Raw genomic sequence first — 27,425 nt, 5'->3', positions numbered from 1 at the left:
GCTGCAAGTGCTTTTTATGCAGTTTTTGCAAAGCTATATGTGGAAGGAAACTGTGACCGAGGACAAGCTGATGGCATAAGATGTAAGTACAACTCCTCCGGTTTCATATGCAAAAAAAATTATTGCGCTAGCTCACGTGGTTGCAGTGCTACCAGGATTTAAAAATAGTTACGCAAAACAGAGCGTGCTGCTCCGACCGGCTTTAAAGGGTTAATTAACAGTAAAACTTATTTGACCAGTCTCTTAGGAATGAGGACTAAAAGAAGTTAATTTGGTTGGATTGATAGATTGCTCGATATGAAGTGCTTCGTCCTGCCTGAGCTTAATCAGCATATATTTAACATGTTGATGACAGTTTTTATACTTTATAGATGGTGGATTAACTATTTTGTGCTATCCTGCCTGTTTTCTGTTGCTCTTGCTTTTCTTTCTCTCTTTTCTCTTGCTGTATGTGTTGTTGGCATGTTCTTTACCTTTTCCTCTGAGGCAGCACATACTGGTTTCTCCACCTCCCTGCCAGTCACTCACCTGTCAAGGTTGCTGATATACTCACCTGCAGCTTATCAGAGGATCACGTTGGTTACTTAAGTCTGAAGCAGTCACTCAGTCGGCGCCAGATCGTTGTGTCAGCCAGGTAAACGTGCTCGGCCTCAGGACTGAGGCCGAGCACGTTTACCTTTGCAGTTTTGATGTTATGTACTGTAGCCTGTATGCTAAATAAATATGTAGCCCAATAAGTATAAAATCCAGAAAGCTACACAACATGGGGCGCTTCATTTACAAACACAAGTCTAACTTAAGTTTCACTGTTTTTTGTTAAAAAACAGTCACATTGTTACAGCTTAAATTACACAAAATGTCAGAAATCTGCACTGTCATGAACAAAAATGTAAACCTAATTTTTCATGATTTGTTGGATTAACCCTCTGAGGTCTGAAAAACAACCGACCATTTTTGACTCCTTTTGAGTTTACGTTTGTATTTCACCCTCAAATTGTTTCATTTTATTTTTTTCTCCTTGCCTTGTTTGGTGTCATTCAACTTTAGTTGTTTTTTCACTGACATACTGCATTAGTACTACTATTACTATTAATAGTACTATTACTGATCTGAAATCACACAAAGAACTTAAAATCCTAGTAGTATTTTTTACTGTAAAAAAACACAGACATGTTGAGTAAATTTTTATAACTTGAAATGCAAATATAAATTGTACATTTTGTAAATATAAACAACTATTTATCTAAAAATGCAGCCAATACACCTGCTGTTATTTTTTCATTTTCTACAACCATTTAAAAATATTACTAAAATTAAAATGAAAGAACAATCAGGTGTTGCAATAAGAGCCCCACAAATGATGTGTGTCAGTAAAAAATAAGTTTGTCCACCAAAAGACAGAAGAGCACAGGGATAAACCTGCAGGCCTGACAACAGGAGGTGTATCACTCCGCTGGTTTTCTACTTAGTGACAGTGTTTACAAATGTGCCTTTGTGACATTCATTAGTGCCCTCACTGACACACAAAACAAAACGACTACACAACAGAACACACTAAGTATACACTCCACACTAAACGTCACAAATCTCCCACATCTAAAAACTCTCTCTCTCACTTGCTCGCCCTGTCTCGCTGCCGTTACCGTTGTTGTGCCAAAAACTGATTGCTCGTATTTAAACTGCTATAAGTAACTTGTTGGGCTATAATATATGAAACATATGTCAAATGCATCCCTCATGGATGACATAAAGTCATCTTGAGCCACAAACAACATTCGTGTAACAAGGTAGAAGCCGCAATCAGTTTTTGGCAGTGACTTTTATAGAACCTTTATTTATGCAGTTAAAAAAAATCTCATTAACATTAAAAATGTCTTTTGTAAGAGTAAGTTGGCGAGGAGGACAGCAGAAATGGCAGCAAATATTACAATAGTTCTGTAAAATTATTTTAAGTAGGGATAAAGGACCGGATTGGTTATAATGTGAGTACAATAACACTACTACTCACTTGAAACACAGATAATTTTTTAATTCTATATATAACCCCTTTGTAAACCCTGTTCACCAAAGTCTATTTACGAACATACGTAAAGATATTACACATAAAAAATACACAGAAACATTGGAAATCAGTTTTTGGCACAACACCGTCACTCCCAAAACTTTCCCCTCTTCCTAAACAACCAAATCCTACATGTTGACTTTTTTTTTTTAATTGGTCGACATGGTAACTTTTTCCGCCGATAGGAAAGAGGTGGGTTTTTTTTCCTTTCTTTTCTGTTTTTGCGCTGTCCTTCGAAAACGCTTACACACACAAAAACGTGAGGACAGTATTTAGTAAAAAGCATGGCTTATATATATTATCATAACTCTGGATTTACTGGCCTGTAATTAAAATTTAAAGCTTTTTGCTATGTCAGCCTAAAATAGTCATGTGATTTGGAGGGTTAATAACACTCACCTTCCTTCCATTTCCAGAGTGTAACATCCACCCACCTGTGTAAAAAGCGAAATTCCTATGGTGTTGTTCAAAATGTGCTCTGGCACAATCATAAGCATCGCTTGCTACTGAAAACAAGCAAAAAGCCGGTCCTGCTATGGGCTGAACCATTTGTTAATGGTGGAGGGGGGACACACTATCCAATATATTCAGTTTTAGCATTTATATTCACTGCTGACTGTAACTACGCTCAAACTGTTAATGCTATCTTATTTTAATAAACAACACTGTCATATGCAAAACTGGGGTGGCAAGGGATCATTTTAGGGTGGCACTTGCCACCCCATGCCACCCTTCTAGATCCGCCCCTGCTTTCAAGAGGGAGAAAGCATAAAGTTCGACTTTAAGTGACAATTATGAATCACTTAATATGATAAAGAGATTCTGCAGTTCATTAATCAATGTATAAAAACAAAATAGAAAGTATTATTAGTGACACAGGACACAAACAAGGAAGCAAGATGTGTAATTAGGATTATTTATAATAAATATGAATTAATTAGTGCAATCTCTTTAACCATAGAGAATGACTAAATGCTTCAGGACAATGTCACATCAGTGCACTGAACTCACTATGTTATCCATCTAACAGCCTCCACATGTTCTCACTGTAGTTTCCCCTCATGAATGAATTTATGCTGCACTAATCTGAATGTTCGGAGGGAAATCAAACGCATTTTACTCGCAGTACTCGAGCTGACTTACCTTTGTTTGAATGACAGCGAATTCACAACGTGAAGGCTTAAAAATAGCCAAATCTTGTACCAGATCCTTGGTGAATTGGATGTGAGCCTCTAGAGATTTATAATTGCGAAATTGGTTCGCCATGTATGCACTGACTCCACAGACAAGGTATGAAAACATATCAGGCTAAGTCAATAGCGGTTGGTTTTCAGGGTTTCTACTCCACTGCTGTATTTCATACGGGTCCACATTTCCGATGCACGCTATTTTTTGCAAGTACCGTCTTTTTGCATCCCAACGCAATCTGTCTCTATAACGTCCTTTTTCTTTTGAGCTGCTTTTAAGTATGCTTCGTAGCAATCTTCCTTCCTACACAGTGTGTTTGTTTTGATTAGTGGCCTGCTAAAATGGTGCCGCGCCCCCACAATGCACTGCGGCGTGACGTCGACTCCAAAGCCCTATATGTAAGCTAACATGATTTTAATAGAGATGGGGTCCATGCAATGATGCTACCATTAGCCATGCTAGTGCGTTACTTTTAACAGGTGGTCAGGCTGAATCCACAGTACACATTCAGATGGTTAGCTCTCCATTTCACTACAGCGTCCGTTCATATTCTTCATACATGTTGGACAGAGCGTGAATATCGAGGCTAAATGACCTTTTTACAAGCACACATTTCTTAATAGTGCAAAGCTATTGGTGCAAACAGTAATGTAGAAATATCCAGAAGTCAGCCTGTGTCTCTCTAACCAATCAGAGAGCATTGCCTTTTCTTCAAGGACCCAAAAGAGTCATGGAAATGCTAAATGATATACCTAATAGTTGTAGTAGAAGATAGCTAATCTGTTAGCTAATTCTGTACTAATCCCATAGTTAACCCAAAGCTAATACATTTGCTAATACCATAGTTCACTTTTCGTGGCCTCGCGTATTTTGTTTTTTGTTTCGTTTTTTTTAAACAGTGCATTGTGGTCTGCGTCCTGATTGGCTGTAGACCATTTTCAATCAGTCTAATCTGTGCCATGTGTCCCACACATTACAGCTTGTCAAAGTAACATAAATCTTGAATGCTAGCAGTGTGACTCTGCTGTGCTGTACCATAAGTCCAAAGGCATCTGCGGTACCACCCAAAAGACAGAGAAAGATGCTAACCATCAAACAAAAAGTTACACTTCTTGCATGCTAAAGGAAGGTAAAAGTTACGCGGCTGTAGTAACGAACCGAAATGAATCTTCGGTTCGTCACATAAAGAAGGAGGAAACTAACATAAGGACTAGGGATGCACCGATACTGGTATCGGGTATCGGCCTCGATACCACATTTTCTAAAGTATGTCTGTGAAGGTTCTCAGTCATCCAGGTCATCGTAGTCAAAGGAGCTTGCAAAGAAAAGCGTCTGGACTTCTTTAAGTTACTTGAAGACGTTTCACCTTCATCCGAGAGGCTTCTTCAGTTCTAAGGTCAAATGGTGGAGAGTCCCAGATATAAACCTGGTGGGAGTTTCCCCCCACAGAGGGACAAAAGGACCCCCTGATGATCCTCTAATCGCCTGAGCCAAGGTGTGGAACTGGGTGTGGGTCCCAATCAGCCAGAGTTTCAGGTGAGCTCATTGTGAAACCTGGCCCCACCTTATCATGTGATTTCCTGAGGTCAGATGGCCCAGGATGTGAGTGGGCGTTAAGGCGTCTGGGGAGGGAACTCAAAACTGGATTATAGATGGCAGAGAGTTGGTGTCGTAAACCACCGCCTCTGTTCAAAGATGGTCGCTCACAGTGGACATAGATGCTTCTTTCACTCCTCTTTCAAACCATCTGTCCTCTCTGTCCAAAATGTGAACATTGGCATCCTCGAAAGAGTGACCTTTGACCTTTAGATGCAGATGGACTGCTGAGTCTTGTCCTGTGGAGGTGGCTCTTCTGTGTTGTGCCACGCGCTTGTGGCGCATGGCACATTTTCTAAAGTACTCGTACTCGTTAAAAGTCCCCCGATACCGGGGACCGATACCACGGTCTGAGACCTGTCTATGTTTGAGCAGCATGTAAGGGGTTAATCACAGGCGCCGAGTGCCCGCCCCCAGGCCCCGAGTGCCCGCCCCCAGGCCCCGGCTGCAGCTCAGAGCTGAGGGAAGGGCAGGCGAGACAAGTCAGCCGTGTGGAACTATTTCAAAGTGAACGAAGACGCGAAAACAAAGGCGGACTGCAAATTGTGCTCAGCGAAATTGTCCAGAGGCTCTAAAAGTAGCGCATTTAACACAAGTAATTTAATCAAGCACCAAAATCCCAACACGACAACGAGTACAAAGAGTTTACCCACGCTTATTTACCCACGCTTATTTACCCACGCTTATTTACCCACGCTTATTTACCCACGCTTATTAGCACAGAGGAGCATAGCTGATGCTACAGCAGTGGGACGGAAAATAGTTGGGCATTTTAAACACTCCGCCTTAGCCTACTCCCGCCTCGAGGACATTCAGGGACATCTCAACCAGCCAATAAAGAGACTGCAGCAGGACGTACAGACGCGCTGGAACAGCACGTATTACATGCTCCAGTCCCTCATTGAGCAAAAGCGAGTGCTGGGCGTGTCCGAGCACGAACTCCCTGACTATCTCACCGCTCACCAATGGGCTCTTATGGAGACGACTGTTGCCGTCCTCACCCCCTTTGAGGAACTAACTAAAAAAGTGAGCAGCTACGACGCACTAGCCTCTGATGTCATCCCAGCTGTGACTGTGCTAGTGAGACTTCTAAACAGAGAAACAGACGAACAAATTTAAAATTAAATTTTGGTTTTTCATAATTATTTATTCTCTAATATGTTGCATACAACATGCTTTTCATTTTAAATAAATGTTCTTAATTCCAAACTAGTCCCTTGTTTGTTTGTTTTTTGTTAAATTATAGGACTAAAGCTGTTACCTGCAAATTTAAATCATGTTTTTATTAAGTACTCGGTATCGGCGAGTACTAAAATGCAAATACTTGTTTGCAAAAAAGTGGTATCGGTGCATCCCTAATAAGGACGCAAAAGAGTCATGGAAGTGTGAAAGCAGCAACAAGTTTCAACGAGGATGCAAAAAGGGTTGTAACTTTCCGCAACAAGACCATCGTAAGGATGGAGTCTGCTTTGGCTTTGTGGATCAGTGGCTGTAGGGAAAAGAACATTATGCTGGATACCAACATTATCTGCAGTAAAGCTAAAAAGCTTTATGAAACTTTTGCTGACAGCGAGGAGCAGGATGATGCGGAGCCCAGGCCATTGACGAGTGCTTTTCACGCAGAACCAAGCTCATTTAATGCCAGCAAGGGCTGGTTTGACAAATTTAAGAAATGCTTTGGGTTTAAAAGTGTTTCACTGCATGGAGAGGCCGCCTCTGCAGATACCACTGGAGCAGAAGCATACGTGAACAACAAAAGTTAAAGCGATCATCGAGGAAGGGAGATATGAGCCTGAACAAGTTTTTAGTATGGATGACACATGCTTATTTTGGAAACGAATGCCCTCTCGCACATTTATAATGCAGGACGAAGCCAAAGCCCCAGGATTCAAGGCCCAAAAAGATTGCGTGACCCTGGTTATGTGTGGAAATGCTGCAGGCTCTATGATGAAACCAGGGCTTATTTATAGGTCAAAAAATCCAAGAGCACTAAAAAACAAAAATAAGAATGCGTTGCCTGTTTACTGGATGCACAACAAAGGCTTGGATGACAAAAGCGCTCAATCTGAATTGAGTGTTTCATCCCGGAGGTCAAGCATTATTTGAGAGGAAAAGAACTAACCTTTAAAGGGCTTCTGCTCGTAGACAACGCTGGAGGCCACGCTGATGATTTGTCATATGATGGTGTGCAAATTGAATTTCTGCAGCCAAATATTACACCGCTGATTCAGCCCATGGACCAAGGTATCATACTTGCTTTCAAGGCTCTCTATACGCACAACACCCTGCAACATCTTGTTGTGGCTATGGAGTCGGATCAAGATTTCTCACTAAAGGACTACTGGCGTGAATGCAACATTGCGCCCTGTCTCAAAAATACTCAGAGAGCCATTCAGGAGATGAAAACTGAAACTTTAAATGCCTGCTGGAAAAAACTGTGGCCTGAAGCTGTGCACAACCCTACCGAATGCTCTCTTGATGAGATCGATCACTCTGCGGTAGATACAGCTGTGAATCTGGCCAAACAGCTTGGGGGAGATCGCTTTAATGATATGACTCCTGATGACATTAATGCCCTGATTGATACGCAGTCACAACCGCTGACTGATGAAGACCTGGCAGAGATGACAAAGCTGACAAGCGAGGACGAGGGAGAAGAGGATGAAGAGGACGCAAGTGTGGATATAGACGAGGAGGATGGACTAACATTTGATCGCTTGGCAACCATGGTGAGAATGGCAAATGAACTTCAGCTAGCTGCGCAAGATGTTTGATGTTTCGTTCATTACAGTTCTCAAACATAATCGAAGGTGGCATGTGTGTTTATAAGAATCTACTTGACCAGAAGAAAAAAGAGCACCAACAACTACCCATAACTATGTTCTTATCTCGTAAAAAGACACCAGCACCTTGGCCTTCAGTGGGAAAAGACACTACAGTGAAGCGACGCCAGGACGAAGAGGCGTGGTCAGAGGAACTGTGAAATACTCCTGGATACTCTTGTATCCAACCTCATAGGTTGATCATTAAAGTTAAATTCATTAGTTCTAAAATCCGTCATTATAATTTATAGGAAAACAAATATACTGTATGTTTATTTCTCAAATAAATGTTTGGGACTGAAAACAGGTTTTGATCTTTGGTTTCATTCTTTAATACTGGACTTTTGTTTTTACGAAGGTTTGAACTTGGTTTAAACAAAAGAGAAAAGTGTGAAAATGTTAATGCCTGTCTGAGAAAAGTGTATAAAGTGTGCAGTGAGGGGTTTTACAGCCTTAAATTATATATAATAATTGTTAAAAAAAAATTCACTTATTTTTTTAATGTAGCACCCGCGATAAACGAGGGACCACTGTATATTATATCATAGCTAATCCATTACTTAACAGGAAAGGAAAATGCAGTGAGAATATCCATATAGCCTTTGGTTGCTTTGTGTATCTTTATAGTTGATGTTTAATACAACAAGTAATGTTATGTTTGCTCCGTGGGATGTTCAAGGCTTGGGAAATCTTTTTGTAGACTAAGCCTGCTTTAAATTTCTCAATAACTTTATCTACAGAGCATGATGAGGATTTCACTTTACCTAAAACTATAATTAAGTCATTAAGTGTGATTGGAGAAAAGGAGATAAATGATCCAAGACAGCAAGGGGTATCTTCATAAGGGGTAGCACTTGAGGAAATTTTGGATCTCAAGTCAATCACCTTATTTACAAAGTAATTGAGGAAATTATTACAATTACAAAGTATTGACTCAGGGGGCTGAATAATTATGCACACCCCACTTTGCAGTTATTTATTCGTAAAAAATGTTTGGAATCATGTGTGATTTTTGTTCCACTTCTCACGTGTTCACCACTGTGTGTTGGTCTTTCACCTGGAATTCCAATAAAATTGATTCATGTTTGTGGCTGTAATGTGACAAAATGTGGAAACGTTCAAGGGGGCCGAATACTTTTGCAAGCCACTGTATGTATTGCAGTTGGTGAAATATCAGTATTTCAAGGTAAAAGAGGGTTAGAGCCCAATTCTTCTTTGATTATGCGGCAGAAAAGCTGAAAATTCAAATATATTCAAAAGATTCTCCTTTCCTGGAAAAGCCTCATGTTTTTCACAAAATGACCATTATAAAGATGTAAAGTATGTCCCAAGAACTGTCAACAACTGTCAAATTGCATCCATGAAAGCAAAGCAGTGAATAAAAACATGCTGATAAGCTTTGTGTGCTTATAACGCTCTGTGAATTAACTGATTGACACCTAGCATGTAAATGTATTTTCTCCAGGACAGAAGTACTGTTATATCTAAACAGAATATGCATTTGTGTCACGGATAAATACATACAGAAAAACTCCAGTTCATCACCAAACAGCCACTACATTAAAAATGACTCTTTCAGCCGTTCCCTTTGTTTTGACTTCAGTTTAGAGTGTTTCTTCTTTCTTTGTGTATTTATGTATGTATTTATTTATCAACAAACACATCTGCAATGCATAAATTCATTGCAGATTCAACAGACGGGACAATGATTCCATGTAGAGGCATGGATTAGATTGGGTTTGGGATATCAGGGCACCATCAGGCCCCCTGCTGTGTTTCTCATCCAAACTCATTTGGATGTGTGACTGGGAACGAATCAAGGAGAATTACTTCTACTCAGCTGAAAAGGTACCTCACAAATACAACTACATACCCCATCATCTTTCATGGGGTTTGTTTTTTTTTAGGATTTTCTTTCAGGTGAAAAAGCACTGTTCATGAATAAAGTAAATGTAAATGTTTGTCTTGTTTTTGAAGATAATGTAACCCACACTCTACCCTGAGGGAGTCATTAACCTTGATCTTGGCCATGATTATCAAAATAATTAGTTCTTGTGGGCTGGTGCGCAATTTAGTATCAGATATCACAAATAATTTATGATAGCTTGAAGCTTTTATTGGATTGAACTATAACTGAGATCAATCACAAAGGTGCAGGTTTGGTAAAAAGAAGCTGTGGAAAAGACTAGATTTAGCTGGTGCCAGAACAAAAGAGATGTTTGCCCCTTCGAGTTATGCCTATAAAATTAAGTTAAAACATTCAAATGATGGGAAGTAACAAAGACAGGTGGAATACAATATTTTGCGTGTAAACTGGAAATATGTTTAAAAACATCAACATCCCTTTAAAAGCTTTGAAGTTTATGTAGCTTAGTCCAACAGCGATTGGGCATCTTTTTCTGCAACAAGACTTGTATGACATTAAAGGCAACATGTGTGCACTGAATAAGTGGAAGACAATGGGTGGGTGGATGTTGGCCAATTTGATTAGCAGGAAAAACATATCTGTTAAGATGATAAATTAGAGTGTGAATTTGATTTATCGGGGTAAATACCCTTGCATGTGATTCATCAAACATGTGGAAACAGCCAAAAATGCTGTTTGCTGTTCAGGTTGGAAATGTCCACCCTTTGTTAATGTGACACGGATGCACACATGGAAATGTCAACACAGTTTCCCATGGATCTGACTAAAGCTATCGTCCAACGACAATGGATAAAAGATGTTAATTAATAGGATAAATGCAAACATACACTATGAGATTTTATGGAGCGGAAAACTGCTAGAACTGTAAGGGACGAGATTGCCTTCATTTTGGTAGACTACATGGACAACAGAACTACAGCTCTTTTTATTTTTAATTCAGGCATTTTACCTTTTAGAGCTTAATTCGAGTGTTGTAATTGGACAACCACTGTTTGTCTACTGCACATGCTGATGTGTACTGGTAGTCTCATGGTGTGGGTTTCCATGGCTGAGGAGCTCCTGTAGATTTAACATGCAGGTGGCCCAGTACTTTTGTTCATATATGTTTTAATTAATGGTCTAACTGAGCAAGCTTTTCTTGCCTTGCTTGTTTTAGCAGATTGCCCATAGCAACAGTGTTGTAATCAAACATTCCTGGTCTTCAGATTCTGTCATTGTAAAGTTTTTTTAAAAGGAAATAAAGTATAAGTGTTCTAGGAGTTCTAGGAACTCCCTGAAGGTAGCTGTCCACTAAGTACAGTTCCTCGTGAACTACATATCATCTGTGACATTTTTCTTAATCTGTTTACTTTCCTTGCACCAATAAGAGGTGGTAGACAGTTGGTGTAGGGCATCTTGAATCAAGCTCTGTGTTTATTGAGTTTTATGGAATTTGTGATGACAACAAAGTTGCAAAGACGTGGTTTCTGACAAAAAAGGTTGCATTGCTATGATGCTACATGTGGCAAAGAAAAGACTGTCAGCTTTTCTCACAGATAGCACATTCGGTCTTATCTTTAAGTTTACTTTGCCGTTTCAGCTTTTCATTGTACCTGTGCATTCTTCCGTGTGTCAATGTAGAAAATAGCTGAGAGGAAATGCAAACAATTGATTTCTTTATAATCTCAAGTTCATTGAAACAGCTAAAGGTACCAGGCTACGCTAACCACATCCTAAAACTTGCTAATATGAGTATTTTTAAGTAGAAGTACTTTTTACAGGCAACAAGTCAATAAAACACTTAAACTTACAAACCAACCAACATACCAACTTTCATGTTTTTAGGATATTATTCCTTCCTGTGTAGTGACAAGACGGTAATCCTTTTATTTATCCGATCGTTCAGTCTGACGTCACTAGCCGTGTCTGGCCCTAAACTCTGCTGCAGGTCCATATATCATATGATCACTGTGGCATTACTGAGGGTTAAAACAATGTCTAAAGTCTTTCATCTGTAATAAAATGATCAGCGTTCTGCTCTACCAGGTGTAACAATTGAGTTTAACATCCAGGCATCCATGAAAACAGAATTTATGACATTTAACGGAGTTAGAAGTTAGCAGGAAGTTAGCTCGCTAGCTTCTATCTAAATACAATATAGCATGTCCTGACTGCGGGGTTTTGGAAACAAATTCAAACGTACAGCTCTGTTATCACTTCCAACATAAATGAAGACAGAAAACTAAACAGCAGTGACGTTTGTAGGGTTACTGAATTTGGCTAGCTGGTATATAATGATGTGCTACGTGACCGCTAGCGACACAGCTATGTTAGCATAATATAAACAAGCTAACTTTTTTTCCACTCGATAAAAGTTAACGTGAGTGTCAGGAACAAATGTAATCGCATGGCAGGATGCTGTAAAAGGACCAAACTTCAGTCAGGAGAACAACTGAGATAATCCATCCACAATACGAGGTTAGTCATTCATATACTGCTGCATGGGCTGGGCTGTAGTTACGTCATAAGGTTTTAAAACTGCTCTTAAATAAATGATTAGTGGTAATAAAAGCCGAGGGAGGTCAACGGGGATCACTGACTGTTTTAGGAGCTTTTTGAGATTAAATTGAAGAAAATACAAAACATTAAACATGTTAACAACACAAAAGCCATATTAAACGCAGACTACTTTAGGCCCGGAAGTAGGATTCGTCACGTCATCACTTAATATCGGTTCGGATTGTCACTTTGCTGGTTCTCTCTTTATCTTTCCATCATATATGCTATAAAACAATGTGTATTATATATTCTAAGAATGTATTCATCAATACATATTAAGCCTTATTAAGATCACCAACACACATTTCATCCCAGTTATGATTTTTTTACATCTTTGTTTTGATATCTTAATCTTAATTATTTATAGAATCGCTCACTCACATCAGATGAACATTTAACTTTATTTTTTCAGTTCAGTTTTATTTGTATAGCACCAAATCACAACAACATTCACCTCCAAGCACTTAAAAAAAGAAAAATAGTAAATGTAAATGAACAAATCAGGTGCATAATTGCAAACACAGTCTTCTCTTTAAAAGTCAGTCTCATGGCCAAGTTATCTAATGAAAGACAGATTTCCATATTGATTTGAACTCTTTAAAAATTAAGTTGTATTAAGTGATTTATATAGTTCTTTTCATAAGTCATAAAGTGATCTGGAAATACTTGGAGTGCTGACCTTGGACTTATACAGAGGACGTGCAGATCAATAGAACTGATCGATTAAATAACTAAATACATGTTTTTGCTCTGTGGTGCAGTCTTGTGTCCTGCAGCCTCACTTTAGCTTGGAAAATTGCCCACTACCTTGTTGGTGCCACAAACATACACAAGAAAGGTGAAGTAGGTAGCACTTTCTAATACAACCTGCGACTAAGGAGTAGGTATTGTTGAAATTAACGTGTAACTGTATTTACATACAAATACTTACAGTTAGTTATACTAGAGTAACGGGGTAACAAGTCAGCTTTTCACAGGAAACAATGAAGCACTTTAAGTAATTTTAAGTATGTCGCAAGTAAATTTTATTATACTGTAATTAATTTCGAATACATTGTAAGTTAATTTAATTACTAGGTAATTTCATGGAACTTTCAAGAAAAACAAACTTTATTTGGAAATCTTACAACATTGTACTTTTTCGGGTGTAGGCCATGTTAGACACAAACTGTAAGTAAATACAGCATAAGTAATCTTAATTACTGAGTAAGTAATTTTAAGTACAACATAAATAATTTTGAGTATGAACTAATCAATTTTAAGTACACTGTAAGTCATTTTAAGTACATGCTACGGCCCTGTGCCTCGGCCAAGTGGGGGACCCTTTTCTCTTCAAGCAAATCCAAGAGTGCCAGGACTCACTGACGATTGGCTAGCTGGAGACCTGTGCCAGCCCTCCTGTATGCAGATTGCAGTGAGTCAACCCTCACAGACAATTGGCTGCCTGGGATCCTGTGATGCTCCAGGAAGCAATGAGTGCTTGATTGTACTCACCTGTAGCTACAAAAGGCTCGAGATCCTGCACTCAGGGGCTGCTGCTTAGGACTGAGCATGCAGTTTGCCCTTCGTGCCGCCCTCTTGGAACTTTGTTTGTTGAACCATGTTCACAGTATTGAACTTTGTTAACCTTGGTACATGGTTGAACTTAGCTTGATTAGAGTTTTGTGATGCTAGCTTGCCTTAGTTAACCCTTAGCTTTTACTTTTGTCTGTGTTAATGCATTACATGTGTCATTTGGTTGCCCAGTGGTCTGTTGAATAGCCCTGTTGGTCTTTTGTTTGAAGTTTGCAATAAAACTTTTTATTTTACTCAGTTTCTCATGTGAGGGCTCCTGTATGTTACTCCCCTCCTGTCCCCTAGCAGATGGGCAAATTCTCCTTGCTGTCCTCCAGGGTGTTGGAAATAATTATGCAGATGTGTTTAGTTGTCTGTCAGTTGTTTGGTGTAATTTAAGCTTCAAAAGGGTGTTTGTTTAATTCTGAGCCACAAATCAGCTTTTTCCGCCAAGTCGCCGACATCCGACCTCACCTACAGGATTTTCATTTCCCCATAAAATAGATGAGTCAATATCCCTTCCTGTTGTTGAATAAGAGAAGTTTCAGTTTGGTTAGACTACAACTTCTGGTCTCAGACATGTTTAAAAACCTTTAAAATGACTAGAAACCCGGGACAGGAGCCTCCCGGCAATCTACCAAGGTTGTCAGGTTGCCTACGGTGAAATTCTTGCAACTTACTGGAATAGCAGATCGAGGATCGAGGCAGCCAAGAACACTCTTCCAGGCCATAACCTTCCCAGTCCAACAAGTACTGAAAGCTCTCCCATGGCGATACGGAGTACACTAGTTCCCCTTTAATGGCCAGGCAGGCGCACTGGCCCGTACAGAAGACACAATAGACTGGTCTGGTTTTAACTGGGAGACATGAAAAACATTGTAAATTTTCATGTTCATGGGAATCCATGATTAAACATGAAATATTCTCATATGTTGACACATCACACATGACACAGCATTGTTCTGAGAATGCTATCTTTCTTATTATAAGTTGCCACAGCTGCCAGAAAGGAACAGATTTCTGGCAGATCTTAATCAGTGTTTGTTGCTCTCTCTGGAATTCCTGCACGGAGGATGTAACATCTATGATAAGTGCTGAGGATGGGTCTTTGTCAGGATTAAGTAATCAAATACATCCCTGCACAGCTGCTGATGAATTCTGCAAAACAACAAAGTTTGTTAAAAACACTTGCAGGTGAATTTCACTTTCATTTACTCAAAAATTACTTTTAAGTGGATAACTGGAATATATAGTTTATTATTTCAACAATGTACCGTACAAAATGGAACTATATACGCCAGATGTGGTGTGTCTGTCTCAGTTCTTTTAAGTCTAAGTATCAAAGTAATGTGGTAACATCTGGACTGATGTGTTTACTGTCAGCATTTTATTCACGAGTTTAAGGCAGGTGGCAGTCGTTGCTCTAACACTGTATAAATGTAACAGGGCTCAGTGCTGGTTCTAATAGTCCCGGTAGCTCTGCAACCACGTGAGCTAGCGCTATAATTTTTTTTGCCTATGAAACCGGAGGAGTTGTACTTACATCTTATGCCATCAGCTTGTCCTCGGTCACAGTTTCCTTCCACATATAGTTTTGCAAAAACTGCATAAAAAGCACTTGCAGCAACAAAAACATAATATTCCAGAAACACGCTTTGCCGATCCGATCAGCTGTTCATAACACTTCCTAGTCCATCAGGTGAACTATCACATGTCCGCCATGGCCTGCCCAAAACCGGAAGTGACGTCATTTTCGCGGAAATGTAGTTTTTTTACCATCAAGGCCTCATGAGCCTATACTGGTGTTTTTAAAAGTTATGTTTGACTTTATGACTTTCTGTGTCGTTTCTGGGATGCTTAGGACTCATATTGCACTGCTGGAAATAGTTTATTTTGATGCATATGCTGCTTTTTTGCAAATTTGCATTATAATATTTATTTTCGTTTTTCCTGCAGGATATAAAAATTGGTGTATTTCAAAAATAAAACTATGAAGACACTCAAAATAAATTTCCTGTGGTGGGAAACTAGTTTGTGCAACTTTTTTGTATTTACAGTTTTGAGGGATAAGCCTCTTAAATTTCTCTAACTAGAAATATATGTTAAAAAAACAATAACGATTTTCAATTTTTTTGTAGTTCATTGCACTTTTTTGCAATTTATGTAATTACTATGAACTTAATGCAGACATATTATTAAAATTTAGGCTGTAATGGTTGTATTGATGTATAGCAACTTGAAATGCTCCCAAAAATGGCTCCACAGCATGTAAAAATATAATATAAGCTCTGGCGGACTTGGTTCTATGGTAGGTCTTAAAGGGTTAAAGTTTTATTTGTGAAGAGCACCGCAGCTTACAAAAAACTTAGCTAGCTCGTACTGTTGGGTAATATTTTCATGAGCTAACCATGTTAGCAACCTTCTACCTTCAACAGGTGGTCAGGCTGCGTCCACAGGCCCACACCGGGAGGTTCAGCTCTCCGTTTCCCTTCATTCTTCACACATCTGTGTCGGGCATAGTGTAAATCCTGAGGCTGAACAGCCTTTGTACAAGCACACACACGCAGGGCAAAGCTTGATTTAAAAATAGTGTTTTTATTTCATTAATTGTATTGAATACTTTTTACTTTTATAATGTTTAAATAAATAAAACAATTTAATATGTATTTGTAAATCAATTTACAAATACATAATCTATTGTACAATTCTTTACTTCAATGTGTGTGGCTCTTGTGGTCCTCCATACTAAAGCGCGTGGTGTCCAGAAGCAGCGCACATGTAGACATGATACTGAACGGAGAGAAGAGAGATTTATGCCAGATCATACAAAGCTCAGAGAAAACCCTAATAGTCTTTTTCTCGTTTTCCTCCCCTCACCCCCAGTGGTCACGGCAGATGGCCGTCGCTCCTTGAGCCAAGTGAAGGCCGAGGTTTTCTTCCCACTGTCACTAAATGCTTGCTCAGATGGGGCTGTTTGATTGTTAGGATTTCTTTCTATTATTGTGGGGTCTTTACTCTATTTGATTTGGCACGACATAAAGAAAATTGAATTGAATTGAATTAATTCTAGGCCTCAGCGGGGATGTTCCCTGTCATGACTCGGATGTGAGGCCACTGTCAGGGTGCTGGGTCATTGACCCAGAATTTGGAGTTCATTTAGTATTTACAACCCTTTTTTGCTGCATTTTGGAGATGTTTAACCCTTTAAAGCCGGTCGGAGCGGGCACGCTCTGTTTTGCGTAACTATTTTTAAATCCCGGTAGAACTGCAACCACGTGAGCTAGAGCAATAATTTTTTTTTTGCATATGAAACCTGAGGAGTTGTACTTACATCTTATACCATCAGCTTGTCCTCGGTCACAGTTTCCTTCCACATATAGCTTTGCAAAAACTGCATAAATAGCGCTTGCAGCAACAGAAACATAATATTCCAGAAACACGCTTTGCCGATCCGATCAGCTGTTTGTAACACTTCCTATGTTGGAATAGACGTCAGCGCGAACTTTCGCATGTCCGCCATGACCTGCCCCGAAACCGGAAGTGACGTCATTTTCACGGAAATGTAGTTTTTTACCATCAGAGCCTCATGAGCCTATACTGGTGTTTTTACAAGTTATGTTTGACTTTCTGACTTTCTGTGTGGTTTCTGGGATGCTTAGGACTCATATTGCACTGCTGGAAATAGTTTATTTTGATGCTTTTTTGCAAATTTGCATTATAATATTTATTTTCGTTTTTCCTGCAGTATATAAAAATTGGTGTATTTCAAAAATAAAACTATGAAGACACTCAAAATAAATTTCCTGTGGTGGGAAACTATTTTGTGCAACTTTTTTGTATTTACAGTTTTGAGGGATAAGCCTCTTAAATTTCTCTAACTAGAAATATATGTTAAAAAAACAAAAACGATTTTCAATTTTTTTGTAGTTTATTGCACTTTTTTGCAATTTATGTAATTACTATGCACTTAATGCAGACATATTATTAAAATTTAGGCTGGAATGGTTGTATTGATGTATATCAACTTGAAATGCTCCCAAAAATGGCTCCACAGCATGTAAACATATAATATAAGCTCTGGCGGACTTGGTTCTATGGTAGGTCTTAAAGGGTTAAGTGTTTATAGTATTGAGTTTAGCCCTATGTATGTCTCTGAGTTCACTTGTAATTTTTGGTTTCAGATTCTCTCCATTTAAAGCAATGCATTATCAGGGACTATAACATCCAGTCCTTTTACTGTATCTTATGTCTATTTGTGCCTTTGTCTTTGTGTGTCTCACTCCGTCGCTCTCCAGGTCCTAGTCATGCCGTTGTGTTTCATATCCCCCCATGTCTGTCACCCTCTCCCTCTCCTCAGTTTGACTTGTTCCCATGTCTGTTTCTTCCCCGGTCCCATTCAAGCCCGTGTGTCTTATTCTGCATCTTAGGATGTTTCCTGTTTTATTTTGACAGTCTGTAGTCCTGTGTTCAGTGTGTTCAGTTTATCTTATCCTGTGTCGTTGTGTCTATTCGCAACAGTTGTTTTCCCATGTGTTTCCACTCTCCCTGATCACCCTCGTGTGTTTATCTTGTGAGCGTTCTCCTTTGTTCCTTGTCAGATCGTCAGTTCACCTTCCATGTTTCCTGTCTATGCTCCATGTTTCTGTCCTTCCCTGCGTCAAGTGTCTGCTTAATGTAGTGAAGTAGATTTTGAGGTAGGATTTTACACGATGTCCTCGAATGCAGCACTAACATCCACACCTTCCCAGCTGATAATTAGCGGGCTTATAAGAAACAGCTGCCCTTCACTACCACACAGAGGCTGTATCCCAATTCAGGGTCTGCAGCCTTAAAGGCCGCATTTTAAGGCCGATTACGTCACCGCGACGCGACGAAGGCTGTCCCAATTCGAAGGCTGCTCGAAATGCGGCCCTCAAATGCGTCCTTCATTTCCCTGAATTTTAAGGACGTGGCGGTGTAGACTTCGTGGCCCAACATATCCCAGAATGCATAGCGTGGCGGTGGGTGTGGATAATTTTGCCGAAAAAAACGGCAGATGAGGGGCGCCCGAAGAGTAAACTTTAAGTACTGAATATTATGTCACTTATTTATGTGCAAATGTTTAATAACGAAGAACATTAAAACATTACTGTTGGCCACATGTCGGCAAAGTCATGTGACATTAGTGACGTTTGTACTAACTTAAAGCCTTTACTTTAAAATATACGCCGTTCAATAGCTGAGCTTAATCAGAGAATGATCAAAGCTCATGTAGAAACAAACAAACAAATGAACAAAAGATTTTCTCCTTCATTTCTGTCAAACAAAGCTGTATGAAACGTTTCCAGCTGTTAGTATCATGGTTGCTAGGCAACCTGGGCAGCCTAGACCGTCCCATTTCACAAGCCTCGCACTTCCGGCCTTAGCGGTCTTTGAGTACGCGGCCCTTGTGGACCGTTAAGGCTGCAGACCCTGAATTGGGATACAGGCATTTGGCAGATCTCCTCAGGAAAGCTGCTCATTTTAGTATTGCCCTTTAGAGAGTGGTAAGTGGGACCCTTGTGTTTGTGGCATATAGTAGCCTGTTGTCATTTTACAAACTTTTATGGACTGGCCTTGACTGACTCCTGGTTTTATGGTCTTTTACTCAGAATTTTACTCAGAATTGTTTTATATATTTTAATCTTGCTTTTATAAAGAACTGTAACTATTTGTTTTATGTAGATCTCTTTTACTAATTTGTTTAACGTTTTATGCTTTTTTTGTTTTGTTGCTGTAGTGGAGGTGCGGCTGCTTGTTGAGGGGCTAGGAGTGCAGAGGGTAGATTTCACCTCAGTGACAGTGAGGTTTGCAGTGGAAGTACATGGGTGAGTAATCGGTGGCACCCTTGGGCTGCATCCTGGTAGGTTGCCTCCTCAAGTGGCCGGTCTCCACTATTTTTTTTAGTTATTTTATGAAGTTGTTATTGTTCTAGGGTAGCATCGTGGCAGCGAGCCTGGTCATTGTTTGTTAATAAAGTGTTTTAATTACCGTCTTGCAGGCTCAGCCTGATTTTACAGTTCTATACTTTTAGCAGTTTTTCTTAATAAATTTTGATTTGTAAAACTGATCTGCCTCACCTCTGCTGTTAATAGCGAGCCTGTGGGCTTTGGTAGCTAGTGTAACATCTACATTGGCTATAAAAATCTTTCCTGGGGTGTACCTCTCCCCCCAGGTGGCGTTCCCTGGTTATCCCTCATTCGCGCCACCACATTAAGGTCTGCAGCCACAGACCCCTTGAAAGGCCACCTGTTTGACCCATGTAAAGCTTGGTGTAAACTTGATCATTGGGCCTCATTTACCAACAGTCCATACATACAAATCAGTGTGTAAATCATGCGTATACACAAATCCATGATTTATCAATAGTTTTGTGCCTAAATTTTGTGGCTTGTATCCACGATGGATGATCTGATATCGTCGTGTTGGTGTTGTTCCCAGATCATCATGAAAATGTTGTTCCAGGTTCAACATTGCAAGTGACCAATCACATTGTTGTGACGTTATTCTTTTGCGCACCAACCCATTCGTGCATTTATGAAATTCCAATGTTGCAAGGACAATATCAATTCTGCTTAGCGTTTATTAAAGGGTTAGGATGGGGAAAATAATCCCTTCTCCGGGAGGAAAAGGAGTGTGCGCGGTCCATCCCTCCCTGCGGTCCTCCGTACCCGTCCCAGAAGACTTGGCGGTCACGTTGGCGGCGGCGGCCATAACGCACCACCGTCCAGCCGTCTTCCATGGTGTCCAGTCTTTTTTTGTTTTCTTCTTTTTTTCTTTTTGACAAAAAATAAAATGTGCTGCAAAAAATATCTATTTAATTTTAATATGAACAAAAAACACTTTCCAAAATGTGTAAAGGAAAAAGTCACGAAAAAATAATAAACAACAAAGGAAGGTGTGCCAAAAAAAACTGTTTATTTAAAAATAAACACAAAAAAACACAACGTTTCGACCGTACACGGTCTTCTTCAGGTGTGGCACACAGAAAAATGTAAGCTAAGTTAGCTGGCAACAGTTGGACTGGCAGAGATGTGCTCTCATCGAGTGCCGAGTGGAAAATGAGCTCCTGTGCGAGCTCCGCCTTTTATATTCTCCCCTCGGCTGTGTAAAAATGAATTTGGTATTTATTTTTTAATCTGCATTACATTTTAACTGTTTTTTAGCCAAAAATAACATATTTGCACTCTATGAAATTACTTTTAATGAATTTTAAAGCCAAATTAATTTAATCACTGTTTTTCTCCCCAATTTGTTTTTAATCCATTTTTAACTGTAAATAGTCTTGCCAACCCTATGAATTGTGCTGATAAATTTATGAACCCTGTGTTTTAGAATTTTTAAGCCAATTATTCAAATTTTTACTAATTTAATTCCCCATTATTAAATAATATATATGCAACCTTCATATTAAATATGAAAAATCAAAAGGGTTGGGTTTGGGATTAAGATTGAGGATGAACTTAGGGTCAAGATGTGGGGATAAAATGGTCAGGGTTAGGGTCCGTTGATCGGCGGACAAAGGCGGTTTCTCTCAGCTTAAGTACAGTTTTTTGTTTTACGCCGGTTTTTCCCGAAGTCGCAAAAGTATGACGTCACAACATTCTGATTGGTCACTTGCAATGTTGATCCTGGAACAACCTTTAGTATGATGATCTGGGAACAACACCAACACGACGATATCAGATCGTGCATCCACGATCTCATTCTTTCAGTCAAAGCTCATGAGCATAAGCGACCGTTGGGGATATAAATGGGCCGATAAATCAAAAGCTTCATTTACACTCTCAGCTTCATGTTGACAGATCAGTGAAACATCTGTCAATTTAAACATATTCCATTATCTCATCTTATCATAAATGTCCTTATCTTTCATTAGAAAGTACTGATGTCATCAGCCACAGGATATATATTTTGGAATGATCCCATTTCTCGTCTGGGGTCAACAGATCTCATGTTCCTCATTCTTCTTCTGGTTCCTTTTTCTTGAAGTCTGTTAAGCTTTTTCATATTGACTTTGATTCCAAACATCTCTGTACGTGATGTTTGATGAGTGTCTATAGCAGTCAGCCTCAGTGTTGGTTTTTAATGATTCTCACTCCTGTAGAAACACTTTGGAAAGCTGTGCATCTTCTGGCTTTCTCCCACTTTTATTACATTTTATACAGTAAGACTGTATTTTTCTCGTATTCGAGATGCTGGCTTCTCTCTTACAATATTGTCACCACTTTCTCTGCTGCACCGGGAGATAAATGTGTTTCTTTATGGAGAGAAATTGGTAGATTGTGTGGAGATTGCACAATGCCACAGGTTATTCTGATCCACTAAGAGAACAGGTCTGTATGGATATTTGATAAATCCAACAGTAATTTTGCATGCAAATACATTTTTGCGCACAGGGTAAGAACGTTTCCATGAAAATACTCGTTAATGAGGTGCAATGATCCCGAGCGCAGCAGCAAATCTACAACAACACGACTTAAAAAGAAAATCAATGTGTTGCTGTGGCAAAGTCAAACGCCAGACCTCAACCTGATTAAAATACTGTGGCGGGTGCTTAAGAGAGCCGTGCATAAACAAATACTCAGTGAACTGAAATTAACCAAAACACAACAGCTATAATGAGAACACACCAAGTTTGTACAAGAAACAACATCCACTGAACCTCAACTTCTTCTGTCTGCTCCCCAGCTCATTAAGGCTGCAGCTGAGTGCAGTGGGTTAATTGAGTGAATTGTCTAACAGTGGACAGAGTGTTCATAGTGTTTGTGTGTGCGTTTCACCATGCAGCTCCAACATGGTCCTCTGAATTGCTGCTGGAGCCCGGCTCCTGACACAACCACCCTGGGCCCTCAGCGCCTAGATAACGAGCTCTATGCCTGACAGGTGTGTCGACATTAGGGGAGGGAGGGCTGTTCCCTATCAACCACCACCCCAAACACACACACAGCCATTACCCACCAACCCGCCATCATCCTATCCTCTTACAGTAAACATCCCCATCAGCCTGCCTGCTCGCTTTGGAGAGTAAAAAGAGAGAACATGTTTGACATAATTAATTGGCTCTTTCTATAAAGTCAAAAGAGATGAAAGGGGTTATCAGTCTGAAATAATTAATTTGGAACTAAATTCACTGACAGTTGGGTTCGCTCAACAATTCACCTTTTTTTTTCTCTCATCAGTGCCTTTTGAACGGCACACGGCCTGATACTGAGCGCGTTATAATGAAATATGAATGAAAAGGAATTTAATTAATGTGACCCTGCAGAGAAGGTCTTGCTCTTATACATTTTTGTAGATTATTGCCTTTCATTATGACGCTAATGTAGCAAGCATTTTATTCCAATTAACTTGAAATGAAAGAGGAAATTACATGAATTAATAACGGTGGGGGTGGTTACACACATTTCCTCAATTACCATCAGCATAATGCTGTATCCATATCTCAGCATCGCAGTAATTAAAGGGTTTCAGGAGGACTTTTTAACCAGTCGGTGAAAAGATATTGCTATCACGGCCTGAGGCAGAGAAGCATTGCTTTTGAATGAAAGGCCATGACGAGATCACAGAGGTTCATTTAGGAAACCTCCTGGACTGAGAAGACGGGCAAAATTTGCTTATTTGGAAGCTAATACTGATCTGCTCTCTGTTGGAGGTCCTTAACAAGCGTTGAATGTTTCCCCGTGTATATTAGTGCTAGCACAGCACATGCTACACAATATACTCTGTTGTGGAATGAGTTTGAGACAGCAAGAGGAGATGTTGAGTCTGTGACTGCTGCTGTTAAGTCCATCACCATTTTCTCTTTTGGCTTCAAATCTCTACCTAACATAGTGGATAATGCCTGGGAGCCTCTTGTCCCTATTAATACTGCAGATATGTTCACGTTCAGCATGCCTTCATTTACAGTAGGCCTACATTTGAACCCAGTATCATTACATCAAGTCTCTTAATTGTTAGGAGCCCAAATATAATTCTGTGAAACTTTTCCAAGTGTATGATTGAATAGTTTTAACTAAGCTTTATCAAAAAGAAAGTTTTAAGGCTAATCTTAAAAGTAGAGAAGCTGCGTCCCAAATTAAAACTGGGAGCTGGTTTCAATTCAATTCAATTCAATGTTATTTATATATTTATATAGCGCCAAATCACAACAAAAGGCGCTTCATAGATACAGAGAAAAACCCAACAATCATATGACCCCCTATGAGCAGCACTTTGGCGACAGTGGGAAGGAAAAACTCCCTTTTAACAGGAAGAAACCTCCAGCAGAACCAGGCTCAGGGAGGGGCGGGGCCATCTGCTGTGATTGGTTGGGGTGAGAGAAGGAAGACAGGATAAAGACATGCTGTGGAAAGGATCCTTTTCACAGAAAAGGAGCCTGAAAACTGAAGGCCGCCCCTCCCTGAGCCTGGTTCTGCTGGAGGTTTCTTCCTGTTAAAAGGGAGTTTTTCCTTCCCACTGTCGCCAAAGTGCTGCTCATAGGGGGTCATATGATTGTTGGATTTTTTCTCTGTATGTATTATTGTAGGGTCGACCTTACAATATAAAGCACCTTGAGGCGACTGTTGTTGTATTTGGTGCTATTGTCACGGTTCTGGGCCATTTTGACGCAGCATTTTGAGTTTCTTATGTTTTGGGGGGGGGTTCTGTTTCTCTGGTGATTTATTGATTATTATGATAAATCTATGTTTCAGTTATTCTGGTATATGTATTATGATTAATGTTCTGGTTGTATTTTGTTATTATTGCAGGTTTAGTTCAGTGTCTAGTCCGTGTCTTTGTAAAGTGTGTCTTGTTTCCTGTTTTACTTTGAAGGTTCATGTTCATGTGTGATGTCAGCGTTAGGGGTGGGTTTTTATAATCGATTTATCGATTAAAATCGATTCTGGCTTGGATTACGTAAAATCGATTCATTAAAATCCTGAATCGATTATTTAATATAAATTTATTTTGCCTGAAATGCCAGAATCTCTGGTGAAATCTCACAAAATTTCAACAACCACCAAACAGCTAAGACAGTAAATGAGAGCAGGAACACGGATTCTGCACAAAGACGTAAACACACAGCGCGGACCTGCGGATCAGAATCAGTTAGATGTTGCCTTTCTCACGGTCGGTGCTGAAAGCCGACAGCTCGCTGACTCTGATCTGTCGGCGGGTCCACGCTTTGTGTTCACGCCCTTTATGCGCCGATTCTGAAGCTGTTAGTTTGATCTCCAAACAATATTGACTGAACCAGCAGCAAAAGAAGATCCAAACTACGCGTCACATAAACATCGTCATGTATTCACTCTTTTGCTTCGACCAAGATGCACAGCTCTCTCTCTCTCTCTCCTTCAACAACAGTTTTCCGTCTAAAAATCTGTTTTCTTCATTATTCGCTTGCTTGTTGCACACAAGTCTACCGTTGTTTACAGCGCTGTCGGCCGATGGGTTTTTTTTTCGTTTTATATACTTCTGAAAAGAAAACCTAATTTCTGCCGTTCAATACTGAACAAATTTAAACTTTTTAAAATTATGCAAAATGCAAAACGCTTAGCCGTGTCTCTAATAAAACCGCTGTAACTTCAGAGGTGATGTTCATATGTTGATTAATGGTTTTCTTTCATTTTTGATGTGCTGCAGAATATTTTTATAAAATCCCAGGCCAGGAAAATCGCCTTCATGTTTTTCTGTGTTTTATCTTCAGCTACTTTGACACATCTGCTGTGATGATCACACCTTTGATAAAGTCTTGCGTGTGTCAGCTTCCTTTTTATAGATACAAAAATATGTAAATGTACTGATCTGAATTATAAAATTTCCCAGATTCAAATCGAATTGAATTAAATCGAAACGTGGATCGAATCGATTCAGGACCTTGTGAATCGGAATTGAATCGATTCTAGAAATCAGTGACGATACCCAGCCCTAGTCAGCGTGTTCAATTTTACTCCGCCCCCTGTCTCGTTAGCCCTATTACTTCCTGTTTGCCGTTTTCAACTTGTTTTGTCTTACAATAAACCTCCTTCGCACCTCCACGAGTGCCTGCAATTGGATCCTCCTTTATTTTTCTCCACATGGCTCATCCCATTCGCCGTGACAGCGATAGAGAGATAAAATAAATTGAATGAATTGAAAGCAATACAGAATCGATCAGTATTGTTATCCATCAGCCAGACAAAATATGGTATATACAGTTTCACGTTTCACAAATAAACACAAAACAATAAATAAATAAATAAACTGCTGCACTGTAAAATGCTTCAACATCACACCGCAGCCTGATAAACATTTTTTCATGTCAATGAGCTACAACTCCTCCCCGGGGAGCAGGTCCATCATCTTCTCTCTTTTCTATTAATCTCACCCCGGCCTCCTGTTCTCCCACAATGAGGGGTGAGGGGCTCAAGGGGGCCTCTGAAAGGATGTTGGGCCAGTCAAGCAGTGCTCCACAAGGGACCCTAACATATTGCACATTTCTCTCTGGAGCATCCATATAATTGTCACTGGTTGCTCATTAAAGGACACAATTAATCAGAATGGATTGGCCATTACAGGTCAGCAGACAGGGCGCCCTAAAACAGTTGGCCTGTGGTTCATCTCACATGTGGCTCTAAATGAAGACTCACTGTAGCATGACTCCATAATGTCTCCTTGATGTACCATTAACATTTATTACTGCAGAGACGAAAATGGGGCAGCTGCAGGTATCAACATGGGGGAGCGACCACGTAACCATGTATTTGGAAAGCGTTTGTTCTCTGTTTTGCCACCATCCTGTTACTTTTGTTTATTATAGGATGTTATTTATATTTTTCAGTGCTTACGTACCTTCCGTCTTCAATTCCACACCTACAGCCAATTTAGAGTAATCAGTTAACCTAGCATGTATGTTTTTCAACTAAGTGGATACCGAGAGGAAACTCATGCAAGTGCAGTGAGATGACTCAGGTTTGAAATCACTTTGACCCCGTGTAGGTAACATGTAACACTCCTGATCAAAGGATCAAATGAACGTGCACAAAGGGCAGATTATTCAGGAAGTATGTAAAGTTTCTCTTTTTTTGTCACTTCATTACTCACGTTTGTTCTTACTTGCTATCAAAAATAATTGAGAATATTACTCCACATCAACAACAAATGGTTGTTAGTGTGCTGACTTTAGTCAGCCTCTATGAGTGCACTCTTCAGGTTAGCAGAGACTACTAAAATATTCTACTCAGGTAAAAGCGATCTTGGGGAGACCGTGGAGTCGCCACACTGAAAAGTCCTGGCCAGATGGTGGAGCTGAAGTCAGGACCTTCTTGCTGTGAAGCAGCAAGACTTTCCAGAAGGTTTAGAGGTGTGTTTATGGGATTTTTTTTTTTTTTTACCAATCATTCTAAGATATTTGTGAGGTCAGACAGTGATGCTGAATGAGAAGGCCTGGCTGCAGCCTCCTCTCTAATTCATCTCAGATGTGTTGAGGTCTGCAGGCCAGTCAAGTTCTTCCACACCAAACTATCCACGTCTTTATGGCCTTTGCTTTGTGCGCTGGTGTGCATTCATGCTGGAACAGGAAGGTGTCATCCTAAAACTGTTCTACAATGTTGGGAGCATAAACTTGCCCAAAAATCTTGGTACACTGAACCATAAAGAGCTCCTTTCACTGGAACTAAAGGGCCAAGTCCAACTCCTAAACGACAGCCCCATAGCAGACCGTTCTTCTGGCTCCTGCTAAACCCAGAGTTGTCTGTCA

The sequence above is a fragment of the Neolamprologus brichardi genome, chromosome 16 (genome assembly GCF_056152115.1).
Source record: "Neolamprologus brichardi isolate AB-2024 chromosome 16, ASM5615211v1, whole genome shotgun sequence".
NCBI lineage: Eukaryota > Metazoa > Chordata > Actinopteri > Cichliformes > Cichlidae > Neolamprologus > Neolamprologus brichardi.
The sequence above is the reverse complement of the archived record's forward strand: the minus strand, read 5'-3'. Positions refer to the sequence as shown.